Below are 22,729 nucleotides of genomic sequence, written 5' to 3' on the forward strand. Positions count from 1 at the left end.
AAGCATTTCTGAAGGCCTCCAATGGATGCCAAGAACAAGAAAACGCTGCCGGCAGTCTAGAATGGTGTGCCTATTGCCAGGAGGGACCACTCGCTCTTCAAGTCTAGTCATCGCCATTACGCCTATGCAACAAAGGACGGCACCAACGGAAACACAAGGACGGTGTTAATTTTAACGCACAATGTTGCTATATCGTTCATTCGCTGCGATTTAGACTTCTTTTACGAGCTAATTCAAGCCCAAATGAATTGTTCCAATATATAAGAGCCAAATTCGAAGTTTGCTCTTGAATACCGACGGTAGTGGGCTATATAGATTTGGGGTAGTTTGGTGACATAAGAACCCCGGCAAAAAAAAATTTTTTTTTTTGAGCAGGCCCCACCACAATGTTAGTAGCAAAAAACTTTTTCTCAGCGTCACTTAAAGTGGACTTGGCTCTTTTAGCAATCTATAAGAGCCAAATCCAAAGTTTGCTCTTGAATACCGATGTTAGTGGGCTAGATAAATTTTAGTCGCAATATAGATTTGGGGTATTTTGGCGACATAAGCACACTGGCAAAAAAATTGTTGGAGCAGGCCCCACCACATTGTCAGTAGCAAAAAACTGCGTTTTTCTCAGTGTCAGTTAAGGTGGACTTGGCTGTTTTAGTGAAAAAAAAAAAAACGCCACATATAGCAAGACAGGCGTATCGCAATCCGAATTGAAGCGAAATTTTTGACGAATTTGCGCACCGGTCCCGTACATACACATCAAAAAGAAGTAGGAGGAGTTTTTGTGGGTTGCGTATAGATGGAGAAACATTGCCTTGCAATGTTTACGGGTGGTAAGCCTATATGCAGTTGCAAATCATCATTAAATGCGTTCAGTGCCAAAATAAAGAGGGCAGGAGAGTACAAGCACGAACCCTTCTTATAATCGCTTTCCTCTCTCTTGTACACCTTTCCCTCCTCTACACCTGCTTTCCCTACTTCAGATAATGCCCCGCCGAAACGTCACTAATTTAGATTGGCTTAGAGAGAGAAATGTAATGCGGAGAGGCAATTCCGGCTTCGCTGAAAACTTTACTGCATTCTTTTTTACTTGGTGAACAACAACAAAACAGCAGCAACAATAACAATAACTAGCGGTTGTCCTGTCTCTTTCTCTGTCGTCCTTTGTGCGTGTTCGCTAGCAACATGGAAGCAAACAATAACAAGTCAACGACAAGAAGCCTGTGTTGGTCAGCACGTTAAATATTGGAAATCACGGAATTCAGATACAGTACGAAAGTTTGAAAAGCCACTACTTGTTTTATAACAACTGAAATAAGAAAAGCCATTACGTCAGATAAGACAGCTGAGTTATGTGCGTTTGTTTTTTTGGTTTTGTTTATGGTTCGGTGCAAAAACATGAGAAGGCGGAGGGCGGAGGCATCTATTCCGAAATCACGAGTACGTTGTTCGATTCCCGCTCTTAAATCAACTTTTCATGAAACTACATCCGTGGGAACGGCGGGCGGTGGGACCACTGCGGTGTATGTATAGGTATATGCCCATCGCAAGTAAACTTGGCCGTTGTGGGAGCTGAGTGGTGCAGGAATGAGAGATGGGAACGTCTCTGTCAGCGAAAATGGGGGGTGGAGTCATTCTCAGTCGCACGAAAGAATAAGGTTCCCCTTGGCGCTTGCGCTTGACATTGGAAAGAACACGCGCATCAAACCCAATGCGCCAGAGACTGCTCACAGTTGTAACGGTTACTCGAGGCCATCAAACTGCCCGCAGGCGTGCATTTTTACCGTCACGAGACGAAATTCCCGCTCCCGCCAGGCCCCTGGAATCGCCCGGCCATAAAACATCCATGCGCCGCTGTTATCTCGAAATCGGGATATTTCTGAGGTTTTAAAGGAAACGCAACAGGAAGAAAAAAATATCGTCCAGGGGAAAAAAAGGGGGGGGGGGGACGCAGGAAGAACGCACGCGGTCTCCGCACTTGCAACGTACATCAACGCAGTTCGGTTTCCAACCACGGGTGCGGATCTTCGACCTCGTGGCCTTGAAGTCAGCCCCCCTGGGAACACCGACGCGACGTGCGACCGCGGGCCGCGACGAGAGAAAGGAGGGAACCACAATAAAGAAACCAAAAAACACTGCAGGGACGGGAGGAAGACACTGAGAGAGACAGCGTGAGAGAGGAGGAGGAGAGAAGACGAAATGGAAAAATGCGCCGTCGGGAGAGCCAGAAAAGATTCACCCTGCGCCCACTTTATTACGGTTACGCTCTCGAGCTTGGGCACCGAGGTGACGCTTGCCTCGTTGCGCAGACCGCGAGAGAAGATGCAGCCCGGTGCACCGAGAGTTGGCTCTCTCTTTCTTCAGCGCGCTGTGGGATTTTGCTGGTGGCGCGAGTTCGTTCTTCATGGCAGGAGGGACGGAGGGCGGGCGAAGTTAGGCCGACAGTCAAGCTGTTTCGCAAGGAGACGAGTTTGTGCCGTGTTCGTTCGCATACAACATGCACTTGCTAGAAGAGCCTCCTCGTCCAGTTCACTCGTGCTTCTCTCGAGTCGCTTTCTTAAATGTCTGAGTAGCGCGTTCAACCCTGCGCTTGCGTCGTCGCTTTGTGCAACGTAGTCATTACCGACAGTGTAACTCTACGCATCGAGTCGTTAGAAGAGGCTGTCACCTCTTCTAACGCCACCATGTCACCGGATACTTCAACTAAAGAAAGAACAGTAATCGAAAACAAAATAGAGTAACAAAAGAAAAAAAGTGACACGCTTGGATAGGATAACACGACCAGATTAAAAGTACATTGTTTCACCTATAGTGATGGGTACGTGTCCAAGATACTTACACAACCGTATAAGCAGGTAGCAGAGGGAGCGAGGAGGGTGGGGAGATTGAATTATAAAGCACGTAGCTAAGTTAAGTCTTGCCGTTGAAGCCGATGTTTTGATATAGGTCATCCACCTTTTCCTTTCAGAATCACTGAAGTGCCTCTTAAGTGGGCATCTATTATGTACGGCAATGAATTATGCCGGTTGAGCTACGTAAGGCGCCCAAGGAGAAGAGAAAGCACACGGCATTCGCGTCGAATTGATTCACGATATCATAACTCCCGCGGTTCCATTTCGTCAGAGGCGTCTGTTCTTTCCGAGAATGCGTTCGGTATGTGAGCAGGCGTCTGAAAGGAACAGCTCAACCGCAACAGCTAGACGGACGAGGCAAGAGAAGGCGAAACGGAGCGTGAGCAGAGAAAGACGCAGGAGATGAATAAGCCGTGACTTGAATGTGACCCGGGGCTCTCCTTGACATTATGTGCACCGAGAAGCGAAGAAACAGCAGCAGCAAGAGCGCGCTCAGCTCAGCATGGTCTAAAATAGCCGTGGATTCCGAGATACTTCCGCCGCCGGCACGTTGCTATCTTGCCTCCGTGCGAGCAAGCGGGGTAAATCGCTTATGTGCTTTGTGGTAACTCTTCGTTGCAGGTCAAGGTATATAGTCCCCAATGTATGAGTCTCGGGACTAGACGGCGTTTATTATAAAGGAAAGTTGCAAAATACTGGGATAGAAAGGCAAAGAAAAGACTGCGAGGTTAACCAGAGGAGATCTGCAATTAGTTAGCCTATACTAACATATATACTCCATAAAGTGAACGGGAGGATGACCGCCGCCGTAGCTCAGTGGTAGAGCATCGGACGCGTTATTCGAAGGTCGCAGGTTCGGTCCCTGCCGGCGGCAAGTTATCTTTTCGTCCACTTTACTTTCTCCACATTTATATCCCAGTTATTACAAATAACATCTCCTATAATTTCCTTGGCATTATTGTCTGTTAGTTCTCATTAATATGGTGTCTAACCAAGAAAAACAAGCCCTTAAAAGCCATCTTCTATCCTTTTCATTGCAGTATAGAGTAATCTACCACAGATATATCCTATACTTTCCTTGGCATTATTGTCTGTTAGTTCTCATTAATATGGTGTCTAACCAAGAAAAACAAGCCCTTAAAAGCCATCTTCTATCCTTCATTGCAATATAGAGTAATCTACCACAGATATATCCTATACTTTCCTTGGCATTATTGTCTGTTAGTTCTCATTAATATTGTGTCTAACCAAGAAAAACTAGCCCTTAAAAGCCATCTTCTTTCCTTCATTGCAGTATAGAGTAATCTACCACAGATATATCGAATTAACGTGAACGTTTGGGCGAGTTGGTACATCATTGCACAAAAATAGTTTACAGCGCGGAAAAAAAAAAATAAAATGAAAGGACGGACGAAGCGAGGCGACACACACAAGCGCTCACTTCCAAGTTCCAACTGAGGTTTTTTTCGGAAAACACACATATAACTAGTGACAACTGGGAATATGCGCAAACAGATTCGCAACTTATGCGTCGCATGTCGCATGGCAAGCCCATCTGGTAAGGTAGAGGGAGGCGCACTCGTTGGTTTAGTACAGTATGGGGTGCATGGCGTGCATGGCCACGTTCAAAGCAAACTGAGGAAAGCAACCAGCACACGCCACAAGGCGGTTGGCTCAGCATTTCATGCGTTTCAGGCGTTTATGATATAGAGAAATGACAGTTTTGCTCCGAGATAAGCGCGCGGCCACCCACACAGGCTTCCGTGTTATCTCCTGCCGCACCAAAGCCAGTGCTTACAAGACTGCACAGGCGCTCGTTGTCGGGCAAAGTAAATGCCGCGAGTGGCGCGGGCTGTGCTACTGACGGTCAAGCTTGCATGCTGCGAGGCCAGCTAACGGAATCCATGTGTACTCGCCCAGCGGCCGTGGTACTCGTATAGGGTGCGAGGGGCGAGCGTGACGAATGACCGGAAGGATGGTCATTAGGAACGTTAATTCGTCGCAACTTGAAGAGGACAGCTACCGAAGCAAGGTCGTCCCCCTCATGGACGTCCCGGCAAAACCCGTTCGATTCTTTTCCTTCGCACTTGGACCAGTCTGCGACGGCGAGCACCCCGTGCTTCTCCACTGTCCGGCATAAAAGATGGGATAAGAGGAGATAAGGAGAGGAGAGTGGCGCGTTCATAGCCGAGGACGTGGCGGGTGGCCTCTACAGCCGGTTGTCCAGTGGAAGCAAAGGGCTGCCTCGAAGACATGGGTGTAGCTGTGGTTAGGGAACAAGGTTTCCTTAGCGCGGTCCCTCGACGTGTCCCATATCTATGCGATCCCTCATTCACGTGTTTCTTATTAACAGTATAGCTGTTCTAAGTCGAACCTGCGCCGTCTGCATGTCTGTCCGGTGTCACGCACGTCACGTGACCAGAAGGGGAGTTAATAAATAAATAAATAAAACGAAATGATGATGATGATTAGGCTAAACAATGATGATGGTGATGCTCGAAATGAGACTTTAAGCTGTCTTACTCTATCCTCACACACTCGCGCGCTTACAGCTTCGCTGGCCGACGGTCTTCACGGAATGAAAGTGGCCGAGTTTTTCTTGTATTTTTTTGTATTCTTAATCGGTACTGCAAAACCCCAGAAATTTAAAGCGGCGTTCGGATAGCGAAGTCTTAATGTCGGTCTGAATACGAAAGTTTGGGAGAAACGACCGTCAGTATCGAACATTATTTCGGAAAATATTGAACATTTCGTGGTACCTCTTTGGCTTCAATACGCTCGTTTAATTATACGACAGACGTACGCCGGATGTGAGCCGTCACGATTATATGTGGTGCTTGCGATCGCATTGAAAGTCAGGAAAAGAAAAATATCCAGGGCGTCATCGACGTGTATGGTAGCCTGTATATATAGGTCTCGCTCAGCGAAAGACCACCTGTAGCAAAATGTTAGACCACACCTAAAGCCTATAAAAACGCCACGCGTTGTCGCTTAGCAATATCACAATGCTAATATAAAACACTTCGATAAAGTAGCGTATGCATATAGGTGACACATGACACGCTTGAAATAAAATGACGTCATCTACTCATAGACATGCAGCAAGGCACCGTACATTCCAGGCATAATATATCCAGCTTAACTATAAAAGGAGCACAGTGAACATGCAGCGCAATTTTAGCAGGCATCCAGCTGAAAATACCTCGAAGACGAGTAAAATTTACTGAAGCTATCGAAAAAATTGAGACATATACACCGCACAAGTAGTCGCATTCAATCGATCTTACGAATTTATTGCAGACGCTGTGCCACAGGCTGACCAAGATTGTACCGTTAAGTGAAATTGAATGCGTGCCGAATGACGTGCAGAAAGCCTAAGGTATCGTGATGTCAAACATAGCAACGATACGCGAAAGCATTGTAGGAACACCTGCTCACCTAACCATTCTCGAAGGTAGTTCTGGACACGGTATTTCGAGAGATGGGGCTCTTCGCAGATGCCAAATCATGATCTAATTCGCCACAAGCGTAGATACGTATAGTACGAGCAGTGCTGCCCTGAGATCGAGATGAAAATAGCGGACCTCCGAGGCGCAGTTCAGGTAGCACACGCGCAGAAAAAAAAAAAAGAAGCAGGAGCGAAATAAGGGGTTGAAAGTGTGCCGAACTGGAATGACTGTAGCAGTAATGTTTTTTTTTTGACGAAATATATATACAAAAGGAGTGAAGGAGAAGGAAATATTTTGCTTACTGTCCCGCTCCGAGCAGCTGGACAGTTACAGTGTAAAAGACAGATAGAAAGAAAGGGAGAGTGTAGAGGGGGATCATTTACATATGTATGCACACAAAAGCATGTAATGAGTTTGATTCCGAAGCGATCTCCTCGAGCGAGTTTTTGTCACCCGGCCCCGCACACGGACACTGTTACGTCACGGAGAGCCGCCGTCCGGCGAGGCCGATGGTGGCGGTGGAAAAGCTTTATTGACGATGGAAAATAACACGAAGAAAAAGGCTGCCTGAGGGTGGGGCCTTTCGTCCAGAGCTCTGGGGGCGACGCCGGACTGCTCGGGGATGTCCCGCAGGGTTCTATGAGCAGCCTACCGCGTATATGAAAGAAGACGGCGGTGCTGTCGGCTGGCCAGTCCGTGCGACCCAGCAAAACTTCGCACGTCATTCTGGTGACAGTGTTAAAGGGAGGAGAAAAAAGACGACGAGGGGCTTGTAATCATTCGGAGGTCGTTTTAGTGCCTCGTTTCTCTGGACACAGGGCCGTTGGTACCAAAGAGCTGCACCCCTACCCCCTCCGTTCTTTTCTTACGAAGCCCCTCCAAGTACATTGGTCACTCCGCCGCTCCGCGGACGTAGTTTGGAAAAGGTGGAACACAGTCTAGACGTACTAAGTACGTCTTGACTGAGCGGCGCCTACTTGCGTTGTCAGCGCTGCGATGACCGGAGCATTGTTACTCCAGCGCATCGGGCTGCCGCTACATTCAGAGTCGTACATAAGGCTGGTGTGTGTGTGTGTGGGTGGGGGGGGGGGGGGGGGGGGGGCAATGGTCACACGGAGCCAAACGGCGCTGAAAGAACGAAGCTTAGACAAATCCGTGTACTACCCATCATTTCCATGCTGGCTGAAGTGCCATGCGTTGCAGCTTCCATAGGCACTGGCGCCAGTTTTCCCTCCTTTTCCTCGCGCTTTCTTTAACAACGCATAACACAAAGTTGCATGGCCGAATGCAAAGCTGCAAGCGTGACAAAATGAACCCTCATATTCCTATACGGCACAGTATAACTTCGCGTCACGTAAACAGGGTGGTCATCAAAAGAATAATTAAAGAAATACAAATACGCACGCGCCCACGGCGAGCACAGAAGACACGAGCACGTGCGCACGAGGGGCGCGCCCCCTGTAACTGCGATGCGCAGTCCCGCCACGCGCACATAAAAGCACCGCGCTAGTTCCGTTATATAACTTGCGCCAGCGAGTGTCGTTGGGAAGCCGGCGCCCTGCGTCGTTTCTGCGGGCGAGCATAAACCGCGTTCCTTCTTCGTGTTCAACCTTAAAACCACGCGCGCGCCAGCCATGGGAACCCGTATCTGCAGAGCGGCCGAGCAATCGTTCCCTCGGAGGCCTGCAGCCTACGGGGTTCCGCAGCCACCGGGAGAGCTCGTTTAGATGGAAGAGTGCCCGACGCAGCGGCGAGATCACAGAGCACTTTGAGACCGTAAACGCCGTGGCGCGCATTGAAAAGGGTCGTTGAAAAGGGAAGTGCACGCGGGAAGTAAACACGCGACGAATCTGTGTGCCTGGCGACGAACATTTCGGGAATTAAAAATGTAGTGGGCCATGTGATTCTGAGTGCACGTTCCCAGAGCTTATGGGTTGAAAGGAGTTTCTGGGCCGCGACGCAGATGCTTGTGTATCCGGTCATTTGGTATAGCTGTATGGCGCGATTCGGTAGGTGCGACGTTTCGGTCACTTAAAATTTAAAAGAGTATAGTGACCATGCGCATAGTCAGAAAGGAAAAGGGTATGTATGTATCAGGGCTGGGCAGAGACACATCGGAAAAGTATTCCTGAATACAGATCAGTGTTGCGGAATGGGCGCCACCATTCCATTTCAATTCTATTGCGAGGAATTAGAACTTGCCCCAATTCCATTCTTTTCAATTCCTCGGAATGAAAAAAACTTAGCTCATTCGCACTCTGGGAGTGGCCGGGCAGTTAAATTTCATTCCTGTAATTCCTCAATGTAGGAATGGCACCTTGATAGTTTTGTCGAGTAAAGAATGAACGCCCCATAAAGCTGATGTCATCAGATGCATTAAGAACTGCAAAAGTACGCAAAGCACGTTACCAAGGTCGAGGGATAGTAGCTTGGTGACATACCTCGTGCAGTACAACCGCCCTACTAATTCCCATAGGGGCAGTTCTCCTTCTACCTGTAGTATTAAATGCGAAGCATTTCTTAGCGAACCTTTGGCACTTTGAGCGTTTCTATCTATCTATCTATCTATCTATCTATCTATCTATCTATCTATCTATCTATCTATCTATCTATCTATCTATCTATCTATCTATCTATCTATCTATCTATCTATCTATCTATCTATCTATCTATCTATCTATCTATCTATCTATCTATCTATCTATCTATCTATCTATCTATCTATCTATCTATCTATCTATCTATCTATCTATCTATCTATCTATCTATCTATCTATCTATCTATCTATCTATCTATCCGCCTACGACTGGGTGCTCTCGTGATCGCCTCCTTAACTTAGTGTAGACCAAAATTAGCCTGGGAGGGTAAGAGGGTTTGACGAATATGACTGTCTGTTCATGACATAAATAACGTCAAAATCCTGTCGCGTACGTCGTCAAAGCCTTTCCTCCAGACACGCGTGGTATACCAAGGGCCATGGTATACGGGTATGTGTCACAGGTGATTGACAGTTTATGTCTGGCCAGGAAGGGCGACAACAGACATTGGTAATTTAAATGCGAGAGCGTAAATAAAAACCGACATCGGCAGCGTTGATCCGGCGAATGCAAAGAATAAAATACAGGATCCCAGAAGGAGTGGAACCCAAGAATCATGCGTGGCAATCAGGTATTCTACCACAGAGCCACGCCAGGTCTATAAACTGGTTTCGAAAAACAGCCTATGGAGGCGTAATGTCGGTGCAGCGTCAAGTGCGGTTGTGGTGCTGGCTATCTAATTTTATAAGAAAGCAATAAACACTACATACGTACTCCTACGATACAGGCGTCATACCAAATTAACGTCTGTGGTTCCAGTGTTGGCTCCGCTTGTATAGCAGTCTAATAAACATTACATTTGTATTCCTATGATTCAGCAAGATATACTGAAGCATTCCTCGAACCCGGAGGAATACATTAACGAAAACTATGTATGATATTCACATGATTTCACCATAAAGTGCACTTAGTTTCGTTAATACTGACATATGTACTCTAACGTGAGGGCTGACGTTACGTCGCACCATAAGTTACCCTCTAAACGCCAGTTATGTCGACGTGCCTGCTAAGGACACGATGTGCACTGAGCTACTATACACTTACAAAAACGCGTCGATCCACCTCGTAACGCTTGGCTCAAAGCCATAAAATACAGCGTAGAAGTACTGGCTCACTGCTTCGTATGAAACCTCTTCCCACAACGTGTGGGATCTGCCGAATTTTTCGCACGGTCAGCATGACTGAACGAATGGTGATGTTTTAAAATTGTTTAAGCCTAAATGTGTTAAAGCTAAAATGACGACATAGCGTATTTTTAAGCTGACAAAAGTAGCATCTGGAGCGGTCATGAATATGAATATGAACGCTCGTGAATCAGCCAAGCCATTTTAAAAATACTGTTTTAATGTTAAATTCGAGGCTCTGACTTTCTAATATTTGAAGTTTGAAAAACAGCGTGTAGACGAAAACGTGCTCTATTTTCGGGGAAAAAAAAACGTAATTCCATTCCCATTCCATTTCTCCAAGCGTTGTCCCCATTCCATTCCCATTCTATACCGGGGTCGCGAAAATGTGGAATGATTCCGGAGTCATTCCAATTCCGGAGTGGCAACTCCGCCACACTGATACATATATCGAAATACACGGACTGCACGCCTAAAATACAGATACTGAGATGCATTTGCCTTTAACGTAACGGGATATTTCGGAGATACTTTTGCAATAAGACGAAAAAAGTATTCCGAAATACAGATACAGCAGTACAGATACTGGACTATTTTTTTTTATTTCAATGGTGCTCATGCTCCGCAAAGTCATTTATAAGTGCAGCATAGTTGTAAATAAAGTTGCAGCGCATTGAAACATTCAGTTCATTTATTTATTTATTACAGTACCCTCAGCGCCATTAAGACATTACGGAGCGGGGGGTGGTACAAAGTACATAATTAAAAATAATTATGTACTTTGTACATAATTACGTATCGATTGCAATAAAAATGTACACTATTTCAAGCAACAGTAACAGTAACAAGCATTGGACACCGAAATCAACATAGTTGGTGAAAAAAAAATTACCTATGCTAGAAATAGCATAGTTTAAGCAAATCACTCGAATCACTAATGAACACCAGTGAACTTAGGAAAAGAATAAATTTATTTTGCACATAAGATCTGCTTTGCTGAGAAGGTTGCTGTGTGAGCTTCTCAAATAGGCTGTCTTCTACAGCGTCGGTTCGGCCTCAGCACAAGACTCGCGCATGAAAAAAAAAGTCACAGTTTCGCCGCAAGGGCGAAGCAAAGAATGCGATAGCAAGAAAAGAGGCCCGTGATGGACGCGCTGCAACCGAGGTTGCTGCAACTACCGCGCATCCATCACTTCCCGGCAGCTACTACCGCGCGAGCCGTCAGCGCAAGGGCAAGGTTCTCCCTGCGCAAATATTAAAAGAAGCGAGCGAGCTGGCCGACGCCTTTAAGTGCACCCGTTGCGCTCCTAGCGCCATCTCGCTGGTAATGGAGAGAGAGAGAGAGAAGAGGGAGAAAGGAAAGACAGGGAGGTTAACCAGAAGCAGTCTCCGGCTTGCTACCCTGCACGTGAGAAGGGGAAAGGGGATGTAAAAGAATGAAACAGAAGAAGAGTTTGTGACGACAGCACGGGACAACAACAAAAAAACGAAGTCATAACCGCAGTCCAAGTACTACACAGCAACATTTTCTTCCAGCAGTCAAAGTTTGACATTGAATCCGGTTGCTTGGAGAAACCGCAACAACGCCTTCAGAGCGGCTCGTGCTGAAGACCGGGTAGGCCAGGGCCCTAGGATTTTGTTCTCCGTGAGAGGGCGGTTGTCCAGCTGGCCTAATGCGGCTGAGAGGGCCGCTCTTTCGGAGTTGAAGCGGGTGCACTCACAGAGGAGGTGCGCGACTGTTTCGCTGCACCCGCAGACTTCACACGACGGGCTCTCAGCCATTCCAATAATATACGAATAGGCATTTGAGAAGGCCACTCCAAGCCATAGACGGACCAGCAGGGTAGAGTCACGTCGTGATAAGGTGGACGGGATGCGTAATTCAAGATCAGGGTCCAAGGCATGCAGCCGTGCACTTGTAAATGTCGATGACTTCCACAAGTCCAACGTTATGCGACGAGCTAGCACACGAAGTTCTCTTGCGGCGTCCGATTTTCACAGGGGAATGAAGAAACGCTTATAAGCGCCTGCCGTCTCTGAGTCCTGTGGTAAAGGGTGTGTATATAACGCTCACCGTTAGCTACATGAAGGATCTGCGTTCTGTGGCATAGTAGCTAGAGCCACGCGCTGCGGATCGAGAGGTCGCTGGTTCGATTCCGCGCTTCGGAAGCTTCTTTCGGAATTCTTTTTCTTTGGGACTTTATATATATATATATGTATATATATACTTATACATATACGCAGCATGACGGCGGCGACGGCAAAAACCAGCCGAGACTGTCCATATAATTGTTATCGCAATAAAAGTTTCTCTACCGCTGAAGACGAGCACAAATTCGTGTTATAGTGAATAAATACCGCCTTCACAGCCGGATAGTCCTGCATCGGGGCGATATCTCTTCTCGGGTCATCTAGATACGGAAACACTTCAGCCCTCACGTGGGTTGTTCTGACCGTTCAGAAGCCGAAGTCGGACCCCATCTTCGGAATCCTCAGCCGTCTGGCCCGGTCGGCGCCAGGTCAGACGGCTGAGGATTCCGCTGCCCATATATATAGGCCGGCCACAATACCTAGGCGCAATGGAGCCCTATATGTCAAAACTGCACAATTCAAACATTGACTTCCTAAAATCACGTTCTTTGGGGTGGGAAGGTTTAAGCCCACCCTAGTCGCTCCTACCAGCTCTCTAAGCAGACGTGGAAACGGGGACAGCTGCTCAAAGCGCCCCATCAGAAACTACAGCAAGCACTCGTCGCCTAGGCCGAAAGGGTCACTCTTCAATAAAGCTATCACCACCACCGACGGTATACCAGCACCCATTTCAGCAAGCCGCCACAGGCGAAGTCGGCTCCGGCGGTGGGGCAGCCTGGTACCACAAAAGACCGTTTCGCGCTTGTAATCAATTAGGAACGCACCCTGATAAGTTTCAGAGGTGACTGAAACCGCGACAAAGATAGCCACCTTCTAGTCACTTCCGCCGCGACTACGAGAACTGCTTTTGGAAGTGCCGCCGCTTTGAGAACTATAAGCGCACGCAACGCATTGCAAAGCCTCTGTTCCAAGGTGGAATCCGCGCGGGGGTCACGAAGTAATGGCTTGCCACCCGAAAAAAAATTAGGCGTGCTGCACTGGCCTTGAGAGAGAGCGACTTTCGTCGGCAGAGGCCGACAACACTGCCTCCGCGATTCTGCCGTCTGCGGCAGAGCGCTTTACCACACGGGCCATTCTGTGCCTGAGGGGACACCATCGCCGCCCTTTCTGTTGGCGACCGGCGGCGAGCGTTTGCTTGTCTTGGCGCAGAAAGAAAAAAACAACCATCATTCTCCACTTGGAAGCACGCCTCAACTCATTTCCGACAAAAAAGAAAAATATGAGATACCCGTGTCCTGCATAGTATTGCGATACAAACGATACATCGTAAAAGTAATTCCCTACTGAAATACAAATATATTTGTCAAATGCATCTCGATAGAGAAATACAGATACTCAAAAATATCTCTGAAATACTATCGCGATAGCCTTGTATTGAGATACTGCCCAGCCCTGGTATGTATGTACAGGCGGGATGGAAAGAAACGAGAACAGCGCGGCGTGCTGTTTTCATCACGCTGTGACCTTAGTGGCAATAAAAAGATGCCGTAGAATGGTTCTTGATTGTATCAAAGATGACTCTAGTGGCTTTTTATTACCATCCAGGCTACAACCGCCTGAACAACAGCAGAGTATGTAGATGCCACTATGTTCGCGTTTCTTTCCATCCCCACGTATACGTATGTATGTACGTATATACGTACTACGTGAGGGTGGGCATCAAACATGTATGTATGAAAGGAAACTGAGAGCGTTATATTCACCGCATCAGTCAGTCACGAGATTATGTCGAGCAAAATGACGTTGACGCATATTTCAATGAAGAACATCAATGAAGCAAACCTCGATTCTCTCTGGTTCTTTCATTGACGGCACCTGCCCTACTTTTGCGTTGGTCCTCATGAAACAGGCAGAAAATACCCACACGATGCGGGAAGGTTTCTTTTTTTAATCAGTGCGAGCCGCCCTTAACACCCCCCCCCCCCCCCCCCCCCCGGTTTTTCTCAATTTTGCATGTGTATGTATACACGCACACATACAAACGTACGCATGAACATACGTAAAGTATGGTTGAACCCCCCCGCCCCGAAAAAAATTTCTGGCTGCACTACTGTTGCCAAGCGTTTCAGCGCCATCAACGCACTCGCCTCCCATAGTTGTAATCAGCTCTCATCCCTTCCGATCCTTCAGTTTGTGTAAGTGTTGGTTTCCCATATATTCATCGCGCGCGCGTGTGTTTGTGTGTGTGTGTGTGTGTGTGTGTGTGTGTGTGTGTGTGTGTGTGTGTGTGTGTGTGTGTGTGTGTGTGTGTGTGTGTGTGTGTGTGTGTGTGTGTGTGTGTGTGTGTGTGTGTGTGTGTGTGTGTGTGTGCGCGCGTGTGCGTGTGCGTGCGTGTGCGTGTGTGCGTGCGTGCGTGCGTGTTTGCGTGTTTGCGTGTTTGCGACGTAAGATACAGTTTGCAAAAGAAAACTTCAGCCAGTCCCGATGCCCACCTAGGCCAACATCAGCAAAACCTGCAAAGCCAATCACAAAAATCACTAATGACTCCACTAATGTCCCACCTCTAATGTCACTAATGTCCCTTATCACTAATGTCCCACCTCACTGCGCCCACGGCGCATTTATCTATCCGTTGTGGGAAGTTAGTTCAAGTTCCATTATTTTACTGCATCCCGCATGCCCCTAAGCACTGTATATTACATTTACACTGAGAGAAAAGCCGACCACTTTTCGAGGGCTAATAAAACATTACCTCAGCTTCCTTCCCCTTTGTCGCGGGCGACATCGCGTAACGAAGGCTAGCTCAATCTCCACAAATGGTTCACTGACCTGTGCCACGATGCCGAAAGCAAACCTCGGTTCTCCCGCATTCACCGCCGTTTGCACCGGAAGATGCGCACGGGGCTGTGCGCTATCACAAGCACAGAGCGCGTACATCGCGGCAACCTCAAAGAGCATACGTCATGTGGGGGGCGGGGTGCTCTTACGCCTTCATTCACGAAGCGCCTCCCCTAACAAGCTGTGAGAAACTGAAGCATTTCCTTTTCCTCAACGTTCCCGTCAAAACTGTCCCTACCTTCAAACGGGCGGCACTATTATACTGTCAGAAGAGCCATGCATACGTTTAACATTGACATCTTCGCATGTGTCTGTACCAACGTGGGCTTGTTCTCTCGTATGGTAACACGAATACCTAACGAAGCTTTGAATTCCATTGGTCATATAGAGTACTCGTGCTTGGGTAATGCACACCGCAGACGTCACACCGCTTCCGGCTTGCCACGGAAACACAGACGCACACAGTTGCCAGCGCATATAGGCTCTCTGCAGCATCGGACGTGTGTTGCTGTCGCCGGCCACGAACATACACGCCAAGCATAGTTTTACATGCCGACCCGGCTCGTGACCTGGGTGCTCTACGCGGCTTCATTAGTGCGCGCGCGGGAGCCGACAAGGACGGCGCTTTCACGCGGGGTTCTCGAAATGTCCTCTCCCACCATTTCTCGGGCTTGCTTGCTTCTCCGTCTTGTCCGAAGAGTTCCATCGCGAAGAGATTGACGTTGACATCGCCGTGCCGGAGATTCCAGGCACGTCAATGGCGTCGTGGAGTTCGAGGCAAGACCGCGGGAACACTGCGGGGTCACGCTCGATGAACCGTGTTTCCTCACTCCCTGAGAGGTGATGCCCGCGTGCCTACACCCACGTTCGAAAAAAAAAAATCGTTTAGGGTATACAGCTATCAGCGCACCGGGAGCTAGATCATGTACGGACAGTGTTTCCAGGGAATGGCGACGTCTTTCAGTCAAGCCCTTATCGGTACAAGACATCGCTGAGCTCGCGCGGCAGCGAAGCCCGAGCGAGGTTCAGGGAAATGAATAGCCCTCGCGATCCTTTTTTGCGATAACGATACTGTCCGTCGCTGCTCGCGAGCCTCGAAGGCGAGGCTCTGTGTATAGCAGCCCGTACATAGATAGATATGCGCGTGTGTTTTACCAGTGTATATACACAGGACGCACGCTGATGATCTTTTGGAAGGAGGGGGAGATACGAGACAGTTTTTTAGAGGTCCTAGGTTCTAGGAAGGCAGTACACTGTGTTTACGCGAGACAGCGAGCACCGACACCACCCAAAACCGTCTCTCCCATTACTCAAATTTTGCCTCACGGAGTTACAGCCCGATAAAAGCAGTACCGTTTCGCGCGGATAATATGGTGCTTTATATAGGTGTGCCTTCTTATCTCGGAGTTCGTCATTAGATAAACTCGAGCAACACAGCCACTTCCTGTGTTTTCACCCTTTAATAACCCGCGGTGGCCCAGTGGGTATACGGTATTCGGCTACTGAACCGAAAGACGCTGGTCCGATCCCGGCCGCGGAAGTCGCATTTAGACTGAGGCGAAATGCTATAGAGGTCCGTGTGTATACGTTGCGACTTCAGTGTAGGTTAAGGAAGCCCAGGTGGAGGAAAGTATCCGGAGTCCTCCACTACAGCGTCTCTCATGTAGCCTGAGTCGGTGCGGATCGTTAAACCCCATAAACCGACCATCCTTTAATAACCGCGCGACAATTTAGACTTGTGTATACATTAAAAGAGCTAACGCGGCAGGGACAAGAAAGGGCACAACACGAGCGCTATACTCACAAGCGAAGGCTTCATTGCACCGTAAGAAAATATATGCCCAAACTTGATCCTCGCGTATTACCCGCACATGCGCACCGTTAGGCAAAGCAACACACAGAAGATACATAGCATGCGCTCGGCCTCCAACTATCTCCTCTCCTCGAGCAGTGTTACTTCTTTGGCAGATATATATATATATGGCCAAAGATGGGTGACTGATGCAGATGGACGCCCTAGTGTTAATATGGAAAGCTCCTGCAAGTTCACGTGTCGTGTGATCACGTTGTTTGAATGAAATTTCTGTCTGCAGCGGAGCGGGGAGCGCACTCCTATATCTTTCCATCTAAGGGATGGGAGGTAAACTCCTCTGACACTTGCCGTTTCAATAAAAGTTGTTTCTTCTCTCTCTCTCTCGTGTTTGCTTTGACTAAGGGGTGCGCATGTGCGGGTAGTACGCGAGTATCAGGTTTTTTTATGTTTTCTTATCATGCAATATAGCCTTCAGTTGTGAGTAAGCGCTCGTGTTGTGCCCTTTGTTGTCCCTGTCGTGTTAGCGCTTTTAATACACAAGTATTAACCAGTAACAACTAGCTCGTGGCCTTTCCGTATTGCGGCAATTTAGATACAAGCTTTTACACCGTAGTATATAGACAAGCCTACGGACTTCTAAGGAGATCCACAATCAATGGTTTTACTTTGTGCGCGTTTCATTTGTTACTCGTTTTCTATTTCACGGGATTTTGGAATGCGCCGTCTCGCCACTGTCGGTGCATCGACAGAATCGTCCGCTTGCCGCCGCGTTTTATAAATGTAAAAAATACTTTTTGAGTTCTTACAAAGCCTGGCACCCCAGGTCGGCGATGTTTGTACGAAAGGATAGCGCAATCGTGTTGTATAAACGCAACAGTAAATACGAATGGCGTTGTGCAATCTCGATTAAGTTTGATAAATTTGCACACTGCTTGAAAAGTAATGTATACGTGCGAATGCAGAATAAAAAAAATACTCCGTGCTACTGGCCATCGAATGTCTCCGGAAAAAGATATGGTTTCAGCGACTTGTGACGAATGGGGCCCTCGCAGCCAACAAGGTTCTGTGCCAGTGGTTTCAGTTTATCTTTCGACTCCTAGCTCGGTTGCTTTTTCTGGACAATAGTTTCGTAAGGAAAGCAGTCGAGCTAACTGTGAGAAACAGGCATACAGCAATTAGGGGAAAAAATCAATATTAATTGTTGCTATACTTGCGAGGGATGCACCGTGGCTTTGTCGCTCCCCTGAGCGCGACATCGTGGATCAGATTTCCTGCTGCGGTAGCCGTATTCCGACGACGCGTGACTGTTGATAAAGCTGGCCGGCCTAAATTCATGTGCGCGCGAAGAACCTCATGGTTACAAAATTTTCCGCAATACGAAGTCTCTCACAGTTACCACGTGCTGCTTTGAGGCCACATGTTAAACCATTTAATTTAGATATTGTTAAAGTAGAAAAGCTGGCAAATAAAATCCATTTAAACGGTCGCTACGGCAGGGATGTTGCCCTCGGTGACATGTGAATTAATGTAGTGATTCGGGAAACACTGAATTGTCGCGATATTTTCCCAACGCCAACATGACCACTGTTTTTGGGTGGAGGCGAAAATGCCTGAGGACCGTGTACTTAGATTCAGGTGCACGGTAAAGAACACCAGGTTGTCGAAATTTCCAGAGTCCTTTACTACGGCGTCCTTCATAATCACATCGTGGTTTTGGAAGGTAAAACCCCAACAATTATTATTAACGTGACCACGGTAAGGTGCTCAGAATGCAACTTCTTATTTACGGGTAAATAGATGCAGAGATCAATAATCTGCTCTGAGGTACGCAGATATGCATTACACTCGCTAGGTAAATAAAATCCCCTGCGGAACTGTGTACCCCGATCAAAATATTTTCGTTTTGAAGCATGCACAGTACTTCGTTAATCGCATATGTATGCATGCAATCGGTGAGAGCTACTCGCTCGGCCTGCTGCACATATTGAATTCGATCATTCTATGGCGAAGTTCTTTACAATGCTTGATTTTATCATTTTTCTATTCTCAATTTATCTACATTTTTTTGGAAAACTTATCGTGGTGTGTCAGCTTTGATGGGGACTGTGTTGGCCACAAGCCCCGGCAGACTGCAGCCCTCATGACGATGTTATCAACATCATCGTAAAAAGTTCATCGCGTCTTACGCTTCCTAACACAGCCTTAATTTTCTTTTTTACGTGCGGGGCTTCTATCGTATTCTTTCTCGTGGAATACTCCATCCGCCCTCTTTAACGCTTTTGGGCATTCGACGTAAAAAAAAAAAAATGCATGGCAAGAGAACTGGGGCAACGCACTTCATGCATCCATGAGTCCGGGCAGTGTATACACAAACGAAAGCCCTTGTTTTTTTCCCACCGTTATGATCGTTCTGCCACGTTCACTAGCGTGACCTTCATATAGGCACGCATCAAGCTCGCATCACGATCCTAATCTCCCTCTACTCTCTCTCTTTTTTTTTAACGAAATTTTAGGCAAGGCATTTTTTGTCAAAGTGCAGCCGACACCCGACTTCCGCCGCTGAACTTTTGATGTCCTGGGTTCTTCTCCCTAGCTGAATCGGTTGTCTGCGCCTATGTTCACTGACTGTACTTTTTTTTTCACTGGAATTACAAAGAAAAAGAAGGAGGATGTCTACATCGTTTACGAAGATCGCGACGATACTTGAGAGACAGGTGCGCAGTTCTGGGCGCCTTCGTGAGGCACATTCGAGATTTCGTTAAAACGTTGATTCTCAGACGTTCCACATCGGAGTGGCATCGATACGCTACATATCTAAGACGAGACGCGAAGAAAAATATGTCATCAAGCTTTGCACTCGCGCCTCTAAATGCAGGCGATGAGCTGGGATGATCGCAGGCACACGGCATATTAAATAGCGTAACTGCATATTCTTCATAGAAATCACATGCCCGCGCATCTATCACCAAATTACTTTACGTCAGTCTCCCGATGAAGGCCTCTTAAAGTAATCTCCGGTCGCCTATCAATATCATTCTTGAGGAATATTCCATAGAAAGATGCAGTGCATGCGCTGCCTCACTTGAGACATAATAAAACGGGGCCCGCATTCACCAAAGCCTCTTATTTGGAGCAGAAACCTGCATACTAACAAATAAACCCGAAAAGAAGCTAAGGACCTCCAAACGTGCAATGCAACGAAAAATGGTAGGCGTAACCTTATCAGATAGGAATTCAGCAGAGTACATCAGGGAACAAACAGGCGTAACCGATGTCCTAGAGTAGATATTAAAAAGAAGAAATCGCCCTGTGCAGGTCACGTCGTGAGAAGTGCAGATAACAGACGATCAGTCAGAACATCGGAATGGATACCAAGAGATGGAAAGCACGGCCGAGGATGCCAAAGGGTTAGGTTGAGCGACAAAATTAAGAAATTTGGAGGAATAAAATGTAATTAGGTCACGTCGGACAGGGTGGGTTGGAGGTCATTAGGAGAGGACTTCGCCTAGCTGTGGGCGTAAAACAAGATTATGACGATGATGATGATAGAATAGTTCAAGGAAAATACTCCACTCACTCTTGATACTGAACATATTAGCGAATATAGTCGGACAAATAGCACTCAAACGATTGAGATTGGCTCTGTGAGTGCGGCTTCAGGGCGCGTATTCACGGAAAGCTCCCAAGCTAAAGAGTTGTTAGTAAGAGAAAACTTCAGGCAACCCCGCGTGATGCTTGACATATCATTGACGTACGTGGTCGGTGATAGGACCTGCAGATTCAGATTGCCTCGTTGTCAGACTCAACCAAAGGTTGAAGCCGGAGCGCATGTTCCGAACATCCGTGTCATTGGTCGGCCGCTACGAGCTTCCAAAAGCTGAAGACGAGCTCCGGAGGCGAGCGAAGAAGCCACGCGCTCATGTCGCAGCGGCAGCTGTCAGGCTCGCAGTGGTGGCCATAAATCGGCCTCTCTCCTCCACTGCGAGCTTCGTGCTGTCGCGATGCGGCGCGCCCTAGCTGCCTCCCGCGGCGTCGTCGGCGTAGCGGCCCCGCGTTCGCGGAACTGCGCACCACCGCAGCGAAGACGACGACGGCGACGACGAAAGACGACGGCAGCTGCGCGGCGCAGCCGGGGTCCGGGTACGCTCGAAGCGCTGCGGTTGCGAAGCTCTGTGGCAAGGGGCAAGCGAAGCGACACCGTGGAGCGATATGTCGTCGCAATTAGTGGCGCTTGGTGGCCTGGGTATCCGCTGAAATATAACATTAGTCGCGCGACAGATATGACAGAATAAGCGACGAGATTAGCTCCTCTCCGGCATTATGCAGAGCATTCCTCCATCCGGAGACCACACTTCTTGTGATAGATAGATAGATAGATAGATAGATAGATAGATAGATAGATAGATAGATAGATAGATAGATAGATAGATAGATAGATAGATAGATAGATAGATAGATAGATAGATAGATAGATAGATAGATAGATAGATAGATAGATAGATAGATAGATAGATAGATAGATAGATAGATAGATAGATAGATAGATAGATAGATAGATAGATAGATAGATAGATAGATAGATAGATAGATGCCAAACATGCCAAACATGCCAAACATGCAAATGATCAAACCAGAGTGATCATTGAGGCCTCGACAATTGCCAAAGGTAACCGCGTCAGCAAGCCCTCAGTTGCCTTGACCCCAAAAGAGATGGCTTTTCTTGACAGCGTAAACAACGGTCCACACCACTGATATGTTTTGCAGTGGCCTTTCTGCGCATTCATTATGTATTTCTTCATGTCCGCCGAATCGCTTCTGCTTAACCTGTTCACGACAGTTACGCGATTTTGTGAGCGCTCACGTGACGTGGTATGATGACATATATACATGTGCGTTTTTTCAATAAACCCTCAGTTGGAAGACAGCGCTCGTCTATGTTCCTTTTCTTGCCCCTTGTCCGTTCTTGCGCTGATTGTGAAGATGGATTACCAACTAGCCCAATCTCAAACTTCTACTCTTGAATCAAAGTTACGCCCCCACAAAACGGTCGCTGTCTACTCCACTGCTCTAAAGTTGATAGGCGCTTTCCAGGCAGCTCTTGCATGGGTCGCCGGAAAGCGCATAGTCGGGCCGTACGTTTGGCGCGAACAAACATTTATCGGAAGATACCTTTGGTATCAACGAGACATAACCCTGTCTTGCTGCTTTCAGGCCAGCAACATCAATTCACCATCTTACGAAACACTATGGGATTCGTAAAACGTAACACAATGTGCGCTGGGAACAAAGTAGGTGAAACCAACGTTACTAGAACAAACTCAGTTTCAAAGCTCCGTATCTCCGCCAGCGGAGGAGGGTGGTCCGAACGGCGGTCGCGAGAACTAGCGGCGCTGCAGTTCCGTCTTGCGCCACTATCGGCGCGTCGTCTGCTGCCACGGCATAACGCTGCGGTCCGCCGCGCAGTTGCTCGCGGCAACTGTGCGGCAACTTTCTTATTGTACTAGTTAGGTGGATACTTAGATGGATATGCATAAGGTCGTCTGTATGAATTGGCCCGCGTGCGTTGTTCATTGATTGGCTAAGAATTGATGTTCGGTCTATAAGCCACGCCGACTTGTTTTATTTTGATGTATTCGGGTTTGACCAGCAAGAACGGTTATCAACGCTCGACGCTGTCCGCGAAGCAGTGTTCGAGAAGCTTCGCGATTGTAGTAGATCGTTTTGTTGAGATTGCGCGCTGCACGCGAATGTTGCAGCTTTGTCGAGAGATAACGCCGCCACCAGCGATATCGCTGGAAAGTTCGATAGCGCCTGTATAAAAGCCGACGCGCTTGACCGCTTGTCAGTTGATCGACGGTCGACGCTCTGTTCGCCACTAGCAGTGTATTGCTGTAGTTTGACTTTCAGTTTCCCGGCCACAAGTTCGGCCAAATAAAGAGTTTCATCTCGGACCTGCTGACTGCTGCCTTCGTC

Source organism: Rhipicephalus sanguineus, chromosome 3, assembly GCF_013339695.2.
Source record: "Rhipicephalus sanguineus isolate Rsan-2018 chromosome 3, BIME_Rsan_1.4, whole genome shotgun sequence".
Lineage (NCBI taxonomy): Eukaryota > Metazoa > Arthropoda > Arachnida > Ixodida > Ixodidae > Rhipicephalus > Rhipicephalus sanguineus.